This window comes from Camelus ferus, chromosome 11, assembly GCF_009834535.1.
Source record: "Camelus ferus isolate YT-003-E chromosome 11, BCGSAC_Cfer_1.0, whole genome shotgun sequence".
NCBI lineage: Eukaryota > Metazoa > Chordata > Mammalia > Artiodactyla > Camelidae > Camelus > Camelus ferus.
This window is the reverse complement of record NC_045706.1, coordinates 37,772,496-37,789,256: the sequence shown is the minus strand read 5'-3', so window position 1 is coordinate 37,789,256 and position 16,761 is coordinate 37,772,496. Positions and strand designations below refer to the sequence as shown.

Below are 16,761 nucleotides of genomic sequence, written 5' to 3'. Positions count from 1 at the left end.
AGTGTATTATTCCAATTATATGAAATTCTGTAAAATGCAAAACTATGGAAACAGTAGAAATATCAATGATTGCCAGGGGCTCAGGGAGAGGAAGGGAGGGAAGAATAAATAAATGAAGCACAGGGAGGTTTTAGGGAAGTGATGCTATTCTGTGTGATAACGTAATAGTGAATATATAACATTATACCCTTTGTCAAAAGCCATAGAACTGTACAGCACAAAAAGTTAACTCTAATGTAAACTATTAACAACTTAATAATAATGTATCAATATCGGTTCATTAATTATAACATAATTAATGTTGTCCATAATATGTGAAACTGTGAAGAGGCAGAGGAGGTACATGGGAACTCAGTATACTCTGGTCAACTTTTCTGTAAACCTAAAACTGCTCTAAAAATAAAGTCTATTGATTTAAAAAGAATAAATAATCTTCTGCAGAATTAGAAGGCTAAGGAAGATGCTTGGATGTTGCCTTAATTTAAAGCTGGCTTTGATTTTTAGTGGAGAAATATTTGACAGCAGCTATACAAAAGAAATGATGAACCAATTTCCTATGTTTTCTTGAAAGCAGAAGATGAAAAAAAAAAAGAAAATAAATAAAACAAAACAAAGGACTCAAGAAGTGAATGACCCATATCTTTAGAGATTCAATTAAAAAGAGACTCTATGTCTAGAAGCTAAGGACACAACCATTTTATCCTGCAGAAAAATCAAATGCCATTTTGAACGATATCCACTCTTTTGTTAATTCTAATGGTATTTATTGAGCACCTACTAAGTGCTAAACAATGTATTAAAAATTATGTCTTGGTCATTGAGTTATTACAGTTAAGTAGATGAACATGATCTTTACCTTTAAAGGGATTATACCACAGAACTCAGGCAACCAGTCATGCAATTACAATAGACTCTGCTAAACATTATGGAAATGAAATAACAAGGCACCAAGAAGGTGCCAGGAGATAAATGGATAAGTACAAGTCCAGAATTGGGGAAGGGGAAAAGGATATGGAAAAAAATTAGCAGGTAGAATTAGCAAAGAGGATAAAAGGTACAGAGACAAAACATTCTAAGATAAAAGTTATTCCTTTGAAACTTTGATTTGGGAATGAGAGAAAGAGAGAGAGAGGAAGAGAGAGGGAGAGGTGGCAAATGCTGATGAGTTGAGCAGATTCAGATTTGAACAAATAACTCCATTTCAGCATGGAAACTGGATTGTATAAGAAGATCAGTTAAGAAGCTATTGCAGTAATTTCTGCAGGAGATGATGATGGCATACTAAAAAGTATGGTAGAGATGATGGTGATGGAAAGTAGTGTACAGATTAACAGATGGTTAGGAAGCATGTGTTACAGAACTCAATAATCAATTGGATATGGGCAGTTAGGAAGAGAAATGTATCAAGAATGGCTCCAGGTTTCCCTCCTGGTACAACTGAGGCGGGGGCAGTGCCCTTCACTAATAAAGAATACATGAAGATTGAATTATAATTATGTGGGTAGAAGATCATGAGGTCAATGTCCTAGAGGTTTGTTGTTGTTGTTATTGTTGTTGCTGTTGTTGTTTTCTTTCATAATGTAAGTCTGAGAGTAAATAAATATATGAGTTGAAAATAAATATTTGGGAGTTAATAATGGCAAATAAAGTCATGGGAATGGATAAAATTTCATGAATTCTCTTTTTAGATAAAGTAAGTAGTCTAAGAATTGAAAGGAAAGAACTTCAAGGGATTTCAGAATTTTTGAAAAGGAATGACTTTTCTGGAATTTTGACTGAAAATCTTTTCAGACCAGAAGCTAAACTAGAAAAGCAGACAAATCTATAAAAGCAAATGCTTCAGGCAATCCTGATTTAACCGTAAAGATAATTCAAATTTAGCCTGTATAGATGTATATAAATTCTCTCAAAGCATTTACAATTGCAAAGACCTAAAAAGTGAACTTGATTAGGAAAAAAAAATTCAAATTGGTAATTATATTATAAATAGGTGGTTATATATAAATTGGTAGTTATTCTATCTGTAATATCCTTTCATATACTTAGACATTTTAAACTATTCAAATTTCAATGTATTTCATCTCAGAGATTCTCTCAAAATCAGATGAAATTCCTCAAAAGAAATAGATGCAGTGGAATAAAGGTTGCTTGAGAAAACTCCTCTATAATTTTCTGTCACAAAGCTCATTACTGAAGGATGCTGAAGCTTAGTCCTGATTCTGGAACAGTTTGTCACATAATTACATTCCTAACATTGTAACTTAAACAAATTAAATTGTACCAGGTTCTTTTCTGCTCCAGTCAGTGGCAGAGGGCTGGATTTATGATGCACTATTTTCTCTTCTTTTTACAAGCTTTGTCACAGGAATTAGGTGTTAGAATTTTATGGCCTCATATGTCCCCTGAAAGATAACACTAAACTCTATACCTATGACCTTTTCCATGTTCTGTGATTTCATTGGATTGTCATTCTGATTCTTCCCTTTACAAAGGCAGCTCAGTATAAAACAGGAGGGAGAAAAGGGCACAAAAAAAAGTCATTTGTAATTGATAAGTGGCCAAATGAAGGCAGTCTAGGCCTGTATTTCTCAGCAGTCAGTTTTCTCAGGTTAGTTTCCCATCTTTTAGGCAGTCATAAAAATAAAAACAAAACAAAACTCTGAAGTACTTCATGAAGAAATGAATGCCATGAAGAAGTATGGTTATTTTTCTTGATTCAGAGAAGAAGTTATCACCTAGATAGTTAATTTAGCCTATGAGCCACATAAAGAAGCAAGGATAATTCCCTCACAGTTCCCAAGCAACTATGATATCATCAGCTATTATTTTAAAAAATAGATAGATCCTATCTACATTAACCAAAAATTAGTACATGCTTCATATATGCTGGGAACTAATGATATTATATCAGAGTTAAAAGGTAGCGTTCTGCTGTCCCATGTATTTGATATTAGGCAGAAATACTGTTTGAAGATTGGAGTACAGACAAAATTACTTTCTTCAGTGATAGCATTCTCGAGGAAAATGTAAAATTCCAGATTCTCCAGAGTTTTGGGAACATGCACTTTGTGTGATGGCTCCATATGCACAATAGACAGCCACCTCCTTTAGTTGTTTGGGGCATTTAAACATTTGGAATTACACTGGCTTAGTTAAGACCCTTTCAGTTCTTAGAATCTTGAATTCACCGCAGTCAAGATGCACCCCTGCCCTAAAACTACTTTTTGTTTATCAATGTTTTGTCATTCTAGAATGAAAATGATTCTGATTGTACATTTGTATTCCAAGTAAACAAATCGGCAAATACAAACATACACAACACTGCACTCTTTAAATTGTTAAAGAAATCAATGACAAATTAGTCATTTTGACACTGAAAATAACACATCACTAAAAGACTGAAGTTGAGAAGAAAAATGATGCGAGAGTAAATTAGATTGAGAAGCCTCTGCCTTCAAGACTGGCTCAAGAAATAGTTGAAAATGGCAATAAAATTCTTAGGAAGTTTTACGTGGTCTTTCTGCACAATAAAAAAATTCATACAAGTCTTTTTAATTTCAATGATTTCTTCTAATGAATTCATAAGTTGCAAAGTAGAGGCAAAGTGGCTCCTGGTTTTCTTTAGCCAAAAATGTTTACATAAACTAAATAAAAGCAATATATTTGACTTAAAAGATTCAAAAGTAAACAAAAATATGTAATGTTTAGTCTTTATTCTTCCCTAATGAGAAAGAAGAAAAAGAGCCAGAGAAACCATATGAATAAAATATGTAGAGACATAAAATGATTTTTAATATCCATTTTCCCACTCATCTTAAAGCAAATGAAAAATTTATCTCAATGCTCCATGGGTTTATCTTTTAAAGCAAATGCATAAAATTATCATTTTCAACTGTTATTTTGGTATGTCTTTTAGTAAGTTCTAATTAGGTCTTTGTTTAAAATCAATAAACAAAGAAAAATAAGAAAGATTTATTCAGTATCAACCAACCAACAAACAAAAAAACCAATAAACACTCAAGGTCCAGACCTGTTATTTTTCAAAGTTCCCAGATCAAAACTGCAAAGGAAAGAGAACTTCCTTGATTCACTCTGATGCAAACTTATACCTAAGAGATTTATTTCTTCCACATTGTTGTTATCTATTGTATCTTCCATCATTGATGTTTACCAGAGTTACACTGGTTTATAAATTAGTAAATACTTTAAGGATCAACTCTTTCTCATTCTCTCTTTCTGTTTCTCAATAGATAGATAGATAGATAGATAGATAGATAGATAGATAGATAGATAGATAGATAGATAGATAGATAGATAGAGATAGATAGATAGATAGATAGATAGATAGATAGATATAGATAGATAGATAGATAGATACAGTGTTCTTCTAGATATTAACACCTGTCTTCTAATCTCATAATCCTGGATCTTGTTTGAGAATTGCTTAAAGATATTACCCAAGCATGATATTTTTCTTCTAATTATTTTAAGAAAAATAATTAAATCTCTCCTATTTTACTGAGTACAAAATAAAATGGGATAAATAGATTTGTCAAAAAACAGATATTATGAACATTTCTGTTCCCTCCACTTGGCATATTCTTTTCCTCTTCTGGCCTTGCCCCTTGTTCCAACACCCTTTAGTTTCAACTGGAATATAATTTCATTTGTACAGTCTTCCTTACTCCTAGACAGAGTTAGCTGATTCAGCAAAATACTCTAAAAACACAATGGAATACTTCCTTTGTGGCATTTACTATAGTGATTGTCACTGCTTGTTTAATCATCATTTCTTTATCAATAGGGTGAGTAAGGGAAGAGAGTCTATCTACCATGATGGACATATACTTAGGGTCTATTATCATGCCTTGTTCAACAAATAGTTTCTCAAAACAATGAGCAAATGAGTAAATACGAAGACTACTATCAGTCTGGTAAAACAATCAGAATGTCTGTTACACTAACGAAAAACAATATTTAACCAACTGACACATTTAACAAACATTTAAAAAACATGAACTGGAAATCACTAGGTTTTTAACATTATGTGTATGTGACTTTAAGGGAATGGGCTGTCGCTGAAATGTTTAATCATTCTTATGAGCCATTGCTAGCACAGAGAAGCTCTCAAGTAGTTTGATTTATATTTCTAAGTTTTCATCATTCTCTGGGCTTCCTCAAATCAGAAGAACTGAATCTTGAAGTAAATGCTTTTCTTTAAAGAGTTCTTGAGAACTCTAATATATTTAAAATTTTTATGAACCTTTTGAGAATTAATTCTTGGATTCTATAAAAATGGGCATTATTGGTATTTTGCTTATAATTTCAGTGTATTAACAGGCCTCCTTACTCTGTATCGTGTAATGAGCATAGACTGGCCATTTAGAAAGGTAAGGATGACGTTCAACTGAGGACATTTTAAACTTTAAATATATAACCCAATATCTTACCTCTATACCTTGACCCTATTAGAACAACTTCTGTTGAGAACTCCAAAGTAAGCCATTTCCTCAGTTAATTGACTATCAAAATAATAGCAGGAAAAATCTCTGTACTGTGTCTATAAGAATATTCTAATGCAAATTATAAATTGCACCCACCTGATTAGAATAAAGGTGCTACTGATGATTGTGGTTTATCAGCAAAACCCAAGTAGCTAACACCAGGCAAATCAAAATCAGTTTGTAAATCACTGACCAGAGAAGCCAATCTATTTTAAGGCAAGCTTTTCTGAACAAGACTTCATTTTATGTTTTCTGAACAAGACTTTATTTTATGATTCCCAGGATTCCTCCTCAGACTGAGAGAAGGATGCTCTTGGGAGAGAATGTCTCTATGACTGCAAATACTTCAAATTATGGAATTACTAATAGGTACTTAATAATTCTCATATATTCAAGAGTTGAGATATATGTCTATGTTGATCTCATAGCTACACATGAGCAATGAATACTATAAGTTTATGCCATGGTACAGTGTCATTAAACTCTTTAAACTTACTATTTCTCTCCTTACACTTACTACTTTTAATTTCCATTGTCCCACAAGTTTAGCATGCTGTGATTCTGTAAATTAGCAAAGCAAGTAAGTAATTATAAAGTCACCCAGCTGGAAGGAAACTTAGTTTTGCCAGTCCCTTTACCGAGTGCCTCTAAGGGCAAAGATGAATAAATTAGCATCTTGAGTTCCTGAAGACAGCCTAAGATAGCTCTGGGAGAAAACTCCTTTAATATACATATTTGTTGTAAATAATAATACCTGTTTTGTATTTTATTGTATAAATCTATTGAGGATTCAGACTGATCAAGACAGACAAAATAGCTAGTGAACTAAAAATCTGTTTGAGCACACGAATAATTCTGCATTTAAAAAAATGAATATGTAATAATCATGTTCAACACATATTTAAAGGAGGAGCTGAGTAGAGGCAAAAGTAGAGAAGAAGGGACTCTTGGCATAGCACTCAGAATGAGGGTTGCTTTCTTGTGTCCAGAGCATTTAGCTCTGTATCTGAACTTTAGCATCCTAACAAAGCAAAACAAAAACTATATGTGATCAACAAATGGAGACTCACCATACTAGAAGACAATTTAGTTACTCTTTCTTCTTATATAAGCAGGCCCTTTGGTACAGTCAGGCCTTAGTATCTGCAGGTTCTGCAGCCATGTATTCAACCAACTCTGGATAAAAAAAAATTTAGAAAAAATTTCACAAAGTTTGAAAAATAAAACCTTGAATTTCTGTACTCCAGCAACTATTTATATGGTAATAGGTATTTTAAGAAATCTCGAGATGTTTTAATGCATACAGGAGGATGTGTATTGTTTATATTCAAATACTATGCTTGTAAACAAGGGACTTGAGCATCTGCAGATTTTGGTACCCACGGGCATCCTGGAACCAATTCCCTGTGAATACTGAGGGACAACTGTATTTTTTACTTCTTGAATAATGTTTTTCCTGAATAACATTATTTTATTCCATTATACTGCCTGTAGTACTTCAACATTCCTATCTGTTGGCACACCAGGAACTTGTGCAAATGAATGTCTTTTACTGATTCCATATTTTAACAAGTTTCCTCATATTTGTTCTATGGCTTTTTGGATACCCTAGAAGTTTATCTCTTACCCCCATGAAACTTTAAGCCTTAAGTTAAGGAGTACAGAATAAACTGGATCCCACATATTTTACAGAGGAATAGGGTGAGCCAGTAACACGTGAACTTACTTATCCAGAGAGTATAATACCTAAAACAAGAGTGCATGAGTGTTTTTTTTTCACCCTAGGAACAAATTTAAAGTGTCAGAATTTTTCATTTTAGCAGTATGGATGTTAGGAAATAGAGAATGACCACAAGGAACTAGAAAGTGTAAGAGCTTTTAGTAAGTCAATTAAAATATGTGAAAACCTGCCTTGGCTATATGTCTTACTACATGGGACATTGCCAATAGATTTCAAATACTGTCATTTGTTTTCAGATATGGTAAAATGATTTATAGCAAATTTCTGCTGCTTGTGATTTTTATTACTTAGTAGTACTTTCTTCCAGATTTTAAGGACATTTTATTTTTTATCATTTGATTTATGTTTGGTGATAATCTCATCAATGTTGAGAAGATTAGCTAATAACTGTTTTGGAAGAGCTTGTTTTTTATTCTATCCTGTATTTCATCTATTAAAAAAAATTCCTCAGATAGATTATACATAAATTTTGAACTTTCTGAAATTCTCAATGAAATACTCCATGAAAAACTTTGTTCTTTAGCAGAGTCTCTTTAATGTCCAGATTATTTGATTTTGTGTGCATGTGTTTTTATTTGCTATAGGTGTCAAATGTTTCATGGGACTTATTTATCCTAAAAATTTTTCTTTTTTTAAATCAGAAACTCATGTTTAACTGGGCATCCTGTCTTTTACCTCCAAATGCTATGTTATCTGGCTTTGGTCCTACATATATTCATGATTAAAGCTACTCTTCAAGAATAATTTTTTATAGAATAAAGTATAACTCTCATGGAGATATAAAAATATATATGCAGTTTACAGTCTATTACTGTTCTATTACTATTATATAGTGATAAAAGAAATGGTTAAGAAGTCTTGAGCAAAGGGCAATGGCCATCTCTGATTTTCTCTCATACCTCCTTTCTGATTTTTTCCTCATACCTCCTAATTTCCCTTAAGATTTCATCTTCAAATAATGTTATATAGAAGTGTACAGTGTAACTGCCAAGTGTTTGAAGATCTTCAGTCATTTATTTTTAGTTTATTTCCATTATGGACAGAGAACATACTTTTCAGTTCTTTTACATTTTTCAAGGTTTGTTTTATGACCTAGGCTACAATACACCTTGATGAATATTCCAGACAAACTTGAGGAGACTATTCTGCTGGTGATGTGTGTAGTATTCTAAAAATGTCAGTTAGATCTAGTTGGTTGATAACGTTTTTAGTACTTCTATATCCTTGCTGGTTTTCTGTCCATTAGTTTTATTATTGACAAAGAAGTATTGAAATCTCCAACTAAAATTATAGATTATTTCATTGCTGACTTCATTTCTGTCAGTTTTTGAATGCATTTTGAAGCTCTGTTTAGATATACACACTTATTTAGGATTGTTAAGTCTTTCTGAAAAACTGACCCTTTTATCACTGTCATATGATACATACCTTTTTATACCTAAAAATTTTCTTTATCCTTAAGTCTAATCTGTGATATTAATGAAGCCACTCCAGCTTTTTGATTAGTTTGAATGGTATATTTTGCTTCAATCTTCTTCTTGTAACCTATTTATTTTACATATATATATATATATAGTTTCTTGTAGACTACATATAGTTTGGTATTACTTTATTATCCAATCTGAGAGTGTCTTCTTTTAAATTCATGTGTATAGATAATTTCCATTTAAAGTGATTATTAATATGTTTGGATTTAGGTTCACTATATTATTGTTTTGCTTGTTCCATTATATTTCAGTTAGTTCATTTCCCTTTCTAGTCTTCTTTTGAGTTCTTGAAACATTTTTTAGTATCTTATATTGATGTATCTATTGTGTTTTGGTTATAACTCTTTGCGCACTCATAGCTGAGTTTAAGAAAGTCAGGTCTTGGGATTCAGGCCAGCCTTTGCCACACTGGCTACTGTGATCCTGTCCTACAATTTCTAATGTCACAGCCATTTTTCTGTTCTAGCTGTTAGCTTCGCTATTTAATGACTTGTTCACAGCCTGATTTGATTTTATACAGGGTCACCAGTTACCCTGAACTTGTACCTCTACCACTGTAACACATGTGGAGCCAGAGTTGGAATCCACCATGGAAATGAGAAACAAAACACTTCTGTGCTCCAGCTAAAGCCTCATAGTTCAGTCCGAAGCAGACTCTACTGGAAGAAAGTGACCCAATGGCCAGTTGCTGTATCCAAGAAAGACCATTCTGTGACATTTATTGGTCAACAAGTAAAAGAACCCAATGACACTACTGAAGGCCAAAGTAAATGAAATGAGGTACAGTACTTCAGAAGTAAAGTAAGGTTACTAAAACATTCAGTAATATTTTTGAAATGGAAATATCTAAAGAGAATTTAGACATGTTAGAAGAAGCTGACCATTTGAGATAATGCTAACCAAGAGAAATCAAAGCCTCATAACATGCTTAAATGTAATTTTTTAAATTAAAAATACATGATGAAACATGATAAGTATAAAATATAATCCTGAGCACTAAAGCCTGGGCCTGGTTTTTCAGAATTTTCTAACAGACTGTAATTATTACTATTTTGTTATTGCTGCTGTTCTCAGAAAGCCTCCTGATAATAAGGAGAATTTATCATCTGTATGAACTGGGAAAATTTTCAAAATATCTCAAAAAGTTAAATAACCTTATTGTGTGATTTTTAGGTTATAAGTAGATGATCAAAGAGTAAGGACAGCTTTTGGAGAAGCCAGATCAAAAATATTCACTCTAATGAAGAATCCAGGCTTAAGCAAACACTAAAGAGGCTTAAAAAAAAAATCTAGTGGAAAATTTCCAAATCAACTTGGGAACAAAGAAAAGAGTATAAAAACAATTGAAAGATGGAATTAAAATGGAAATACTGTAAGTTTTACAAAGGATGTTATTAAACTTTCAGAGGGAAAAGAGTCTTACATGAAGCTAACCCAAGGACAGAAAAGCCCAAGTTACGTCATTCCTTCAAAACTGCAACCAAAGTAGGAGGCTGAACCACTACAGATTTCAGAAAAGAATTTGGAGAGAAAAAAACAGAACATATCAGAAGTCAAAATACAGAAATCAAGAACTAGAGAAAAAAATACAAAAAAACAAAAACAACAGTTAAAGCCTCATAAAGCCCTTCTACTTTGAAAAGATAGTCCATGGCTCCTGAATTATTTCTTGTGCTTCAGAAAGAACTCTTTCTAGAGAGAGACACCAGCTGCAAACTTGGAGAAACATACTGAGACAAGTAAACCAAAACAGGGTTCTGCTTCAAAGTCCAACAAGGTATGTTTATCAAATATTTACAGAGAAAGGAGTTCTAAGCCAAGGGGACTTCACTTTGTTTCCACCATCAAAGATGTGCTACCCTATAATATTTTTCTTTCTTCTTAATGAAAAACATGGATTTGTGTTTAAAAAAACTGTCCTATATCTGATCCAGTAGATGATCTACCTTGGATGTGGAAACTGGGGAGGCTTTGTCATCTCTTTTACTCTGAAAAATTCTGTATATTACAGTGATGCTCCATACTCCAGATCTTGGCTCACATGTCCATCATTAACTTTCCATAGAATGCCATTCCCACCTTATTTGTTTGGACTATGGGGATCTCATGGCTCTTCACCCCTCCCTCCAACTCTGATTCCATCTGGGCATTATCTTTATGAGACTTCACTTGGAATTTTACCTTCAGTAAGGGCTTGCCTTCTAATCTCTGAGTTTCTAAACATAGATTCATACCTTAGAAATTTGACTCTGAATTTTGCTGTTTCAGTAAAAAGGAAAGTATTCACACATGAAGACCACTTCAAATTTTGGACTCCTATAGATTAAGCTACCTATTACAATTTATCTCCTGTACCTCATATAAACAGCATGATTTAGAAATTATAATAAACTACACTTAAGAATATGTTTTTGTGCTATATATTTAAATTTTCTATTACCTTAAAATGATTGCAAATGATATATTTAACTCACAAATTGAAGTTGTTTCTTTGAATATTAAAGCTATATGTTTCTAACATATCTGGTGAAAAATATTTTGCATTGAGGATGCAGATTTGATTTGTTATGCACACCTCAGATTAGTCTCTGTAATCTGATTTTCCAGCCAACAAATAATCTCAACTAGTGCATTTATTATAGATAAATTACCCTCTGTTCGTCCCTTAAAAATACATTACAATAAATAAAAGGTAGTTGTCTTCTAAACCATAATCATTTACTGCTAAAAGTTAGTGTACAAAGCCTCAAATGGGGAAATGGTAGACATAAAGAGTAAATGATCCTTTAATCACCTCATTGTAAAATGTTTACCAAAAGAAAGCACTGCAGGCCTGATGTGCAAACTTCAGGCTGCCTTTACTGCAATCTCCAGCAAAATTACCATTAAATGCTTTGCTAAACTGCCCCATTTACAACACATGCTCTTATATTACTGCCATTTCTTAGTTTGATAGAGCTGTACATCCCTGGATATGTGCTGAAATAGAGCCTATCAATGTTACTACAGCTATATGACCAGGTTGTCAAATAATTTGTGTCCTAACCACTATAACATCTAAGGGAATGTGCTTCTTTGAGCTTTGCTGAGTCAGGACACAGAATAAGAAAATGGTAAAGTTTAAAATAATCCTTGAGCCCCTTAAGGGTATAGACAATATTACCTACTGTGCACATTCATGTTAGAATAAACAGAAGCAAGCCCATACAAAGAACATTGTAGGTTTTAAAGTTTAACTTTCACCTTTATCAAACGTAAGACCAAATTCTGCTGGGGGATACATGCATATGCTACACCCCATAATTTTCCCCCATCATCTTTACTCATATATAATTTACACTGATATCATTGGAGCATTTTGTTGGCAGAACAGATCAAAAAGACCTATCAATATGATATCTAAAGGCCAGTAAAATTCTTCACACTTACTATTGAGAAGAATTATTTTTATTTAACCTTAATGTAAATCCATTTACCTTATTATCTTTAAAAATATTTTATTTTATGCCTTCTAAATTTTCTATAAAGTATTCAAATAAAAGCAAATTTGGTTATATTGTTTCCTAAATATAAAGATGTCAGTTTGAATAACATTCTCTATTTGGACTTACTAAAGTTTCAGGGTATTTTTATCTATATAGAGGGTATCTTAAACATTCATTATGAACAGTAAAATTTACCATGTTTTGAGTTAGAGATAATCCTGGTGTTGTGGATATCTATAAAAAAGCATATATATATATGAACATACATATATATTTGATTCAATATGAACATGGCTTAAACATACCTAAATATATTGCAGAGGAAACAGTTTGTAAGAGTCAGTGACAAGATAGGGTCTGAAAAACAAACCTTCCAGGAATTACAAAGGAAGGAATTTTGCACAAGGAATTGAGTGTTTACAAACTGTTGTAAAAGATGAAAAAGCAAATTTCAGGCAAAGTCATCTCCAGTCTTAGGTTTGCCTCCTAGGCCTTCCAGATGAGGCAATATCAATGGTCAGAGATGTCAGCAACTACCCCAAATACCAATCTCTACCTAAACCACTGAGACCACTGTGAAACTATCTGCCAAACTCTACCATATATCCCTGGTTATAGGAGGAAAAAGCTTCTGTTTCTCTTTCGCCTTCCAAATCTATCCCAAGTATTTTCCCATTGGAGCATTTGGTTCCCAGACATTCAGCCCCTTCCATACAGGAGAAATTTTGGAAGAGAGTAGAGATCAAATAATAGGAAACATCTAAGGTAACATGTGTCAAGTTCTTAACACAAAACTCGACAAATAGCAAGGGATGAAAATAGTAGTAAAGTGGTGACTTTATGTCCTCAGATCTCTGGTGGGTTTAAAAAAATTTTTGATTTTTTTTTTGGCCTAACCAGCTAATTCTCATTGTAAGAGTGAGAGTTATGGTCTCCTGAAACTTTACATAATTATATTAACTGTGTGGAATCAGCAGTCTACAAAATCATTTTTAATTCTAGTTCTATCACATAGTTTGATAACTACTTTTACTGCAGGGACTTTTCTTTTATCTGTACTTTCATCCTTCCCTGGCACCATTAAGCATGAATTTTCTGTGTATGTGTTCAATAAATGCTTATAAAGTCAAATTCCAGACTAATGTTGTGGCCCTTCTACAGAGAGGTGGAGGGATCAAACCTGGAATAATTAAACCTCAGAGTGTCTCAAATAAAGCTGAGTCTAAACTCAGAGTTAAATAGAGTATTTTTTGAGATAATGTAAACAATTTTTAATCTGCAATGATTTGCAATATATCAGTCAAAAGTGATACTTTTCAGTTTTTAGTTTAAAAGGGAATTATTTCAGTTCTTCCTTTTCCTTTAGAAAAAAATGTCTTCATATCTATAGCAGAAGAAAGTCAATTCACACACATTTTAAACACAACTTTGAGAAATAAATCCTTTGTTTCTCACTTTAAGCTTCATCAATTCAATAATGCTCATGTTTTAAATCAGCCTGCATTAAAGAAGGAGTCAAAGTTTAAAAGGGATTTTGATATAAAAATAGAAAATGTTCTGGCCCTTACCTCTCTTCTACCATCCTAACTTTCTTTTATGATATGTTTTGCTATTTATTTTATCTTTTTAGAGAAGTTTACTTTTTTTGTACAGATTAATGAATTTCAGACAGGTATATAGAACTTGTTTATGCTAAGAATGACAAATTGTCTTCTGAAATGGAGAGATTCATCTGCATCTTTCTGTCAAGATTGGTTATAATAATTACTGCTGCAAATAAAAGGGAATTCAGCCTTAAAAAATAGAACATAATAACTTTGTAAACAGTTACATAAATTGAGATGAGAATCTGAATTGGTAATGTAGCTAAAGCAGTCTTGAAAGGAATTTGTTTAAATTGTACTAATCATTGAAATTCTCTGGAAAATAAATGACTGCATTTTAATTACTATGTCTAAATCTATGAGGTTTATTCCTAAAAGTAAAACTTAAATTTCACTTATAGGTGAAAAATTGTCAAGACAGAGAAAAATTTCTAGCTGAACTAGAAATTATTTTGTTAATTACCACATAGTCACTTACCAGAAATCAATATAAAGGATCAATAAATGCATCAGAAAACAAAGGAATGATTTGTCTTCTACTATTTGAATCCAATCATATAAAACAAACTGCAAATGCATTACATTTTTACTACTTAAAAATCTACAGGATTTTTATCACTCAAAGGCAGGGCTTACCATGTTCATTTTGTGGGGAGCCTAAAGTATTTCTCAAATTGTTAATCAGATGACTACCTCTATCCAAATCATCTGGATTGGTTATATATTGTGTTTATTTCTGGGCCCTTCTCCAGACTTAAATGGGAATTGGGGGAATTTGTACTGAAATTCTGCAATTTTAGCAGACTTCTCTGCTATTCCTTATCACACTGAGGTTTGAGAATTACTGTTTTCTAGAAGACTGCATGTTTGATTTCTATCAATTCAGGCATATTTAAAAGCCAGGAAGATTCATAATAAAAGTGATAATAGATAACTTTTAAGTGGAAGAAAAAAAAACTCCACAAATTATAGATACCTCATATATATATATACTTTATATAAATGAACATAATGCTAAAAGGAGAAGAACAAAAAGGAAGTAGTACTTATTTATTCATTTATTCAAGAAATATTTATTAGCCTCCCATTGAGTGGCAGTGTTCTAGAAATTGGTGTTTGGCATTAAAAAAGTGCCCTTATGAAGCTTATAGAAAAAAGTCAAGCAATAAAACATAGTGAACTAGAAAGTATGTTAAAAGGCAATAAATATAGAAAAGAAGAAAATACAATTGGGTAAGGGGGACCAAGATTGCCAGCAAGACATGGTAGTAGAATTTAAAAGAGGGTGATTGAAACTAACCATACTGAGAAAATAGCCTTTGAACAAAGATTTTAAGGAAGTGAGGGAATTATTCATGGTGAACATTCCAAGAGGAAACAATCCATGCAAAGGCCTTATGGACCATGTATTTTCCCCAGATAATCACATTTTCTTGCATATCACTCATTTTACCAAAGAAAAATAATTTGTGACATTCCTTCTATTGAGCCAATATCCCTATGATCCTCGCTGTAGACATTTCTTTAGTGTGTATTTCTTCCTGGAGGATTTCAAATACCAAGCTGGTATATCTTTTCTCTTTGCAATAATGAAATCATCATGTGTCTTCCATGATAGTTTTACTTAAAGATTAATACTACTAATATTCTAGAGAGTGTAAGGGAACAAACTAATTTTAATCCATGACAAAACATTTATCCACAGTCTTGATTAACAACCATCATCAACTTAGAAAAAGAAAGGCAAATGTTTTATTCCTATTTTTCAGATAAGAAAATTAGGCTCAAAAATTAAATGATTTAGTCATGGTAGAATAATGTATTTTCAAATTGAAGTCTTTTGATTCTAAGATTTGCACATTTTGTGTTTTCAACTGATTTTAAGACTTTTAAAAGGAAAATATTTTACTTTGTAATAATTTGTGGTAGCCAGTCTCCAAGAAGGCACAAGTTTCACTTGTTTATGAAATTGTGACATAACATTAAATTTCCAGTGGAGTCTAAAACAAGGATCACTAACTCCTGGTATTTTCACCATCCCATAGCCCTTTTCCACATTAAAGGGGAATGACATTTGTAACCAAAAGGAAATGATCTAATTGATGGAGTGTACTGTCCAAAGCTGACTCACAAAAGAAATCAAGAAGTCCATCTGGCTCTTTCTTTTGATCATCTTGCTTTGGGAAAAGCCAGCTACCACTCTATAAGGAACAGAAGGAAGCTTTTGGTGAGAAGCTACTTGAGAGAGACATCTTAGGAACAGATTATCAGTCACAATCAAGCCATCAAATGACTTCAGCCCTGTCCGTCATCTTGACTGCAACCTCATGAAAGAATCCAAGACAGAATTACCCACTTGAACCATTCCCAAATTCTAGACTGAATGACCCACTGTGAGGTAATAAGTTTTTCTTGTTTTAAGTCCCTATTTTGGAGGATAAAGAATTAGATAACTATTGTACACAATATACACATATGTAAAAATGTAAATGAAGTAAATGTTTCTCCAATGCCAGTACTTGCCCTTAAAATGCATGATATATTTATTCTTCAATCCTATTCTCTTTTGTCAAAATTATTTTGTTTTTGACTCCTTAAAATGTATTATTCCATGAGTTGATCAACAACATCATTACTGTTCCAGAAAGAGAATCAGGTGAATGCAGCTTCAAGTTTTGTTCCAACTCTTTTGGTGTTCTTGAGCCATTTCCACAGAGAAATTCTGGATATTCATTGTTTGTCATCTGTATCATCTGTTTATGAAATTGTGACATAACAATTACATACCCAGTGAAGTCTGAAACTAAAGGAGAAAAAATTTTCCTTCCTGTAGGATATTTCTTATGTTGAATAGAATCAACTGCTATGTAACTCTTAACAATTGGTCCAGTTCTATTATGGGACTAGCACAGTGGAGATTTACTCACTTTTCTATGCCGG

At 32.6% G+C, this 16,761-nt stretch overlaps 1 long non-coding RNA gene across 4 annotated transcripts in view; it reads right to left on the bottom strand.

Annotated features, from left to right (window-relative positions):
• The window catches only part of LOC116667148, a 492,225-nt gene that overhangs the window by 134,205 nt on the left and 341,259 nt on the right, over positions 1-16,761 (bottom strand). For 3 of the 4 annotated variants that reach the window (XR_004323925.1, XR_004323928.1, XR_004323927.1), the window contains exon 5: positions 6,575-6,680. The exons of the other annotated variant lie outside the window; for it this stretch is intronic. This is a non-coding gene — a long non-coding RNA (uncharacterized LOC116667148). The remainder of the gene's footprint in view (positions 1-6,574; positions 6,681-16,761) is intronic. 4 annotated transcript variants of the gene reach the window in all.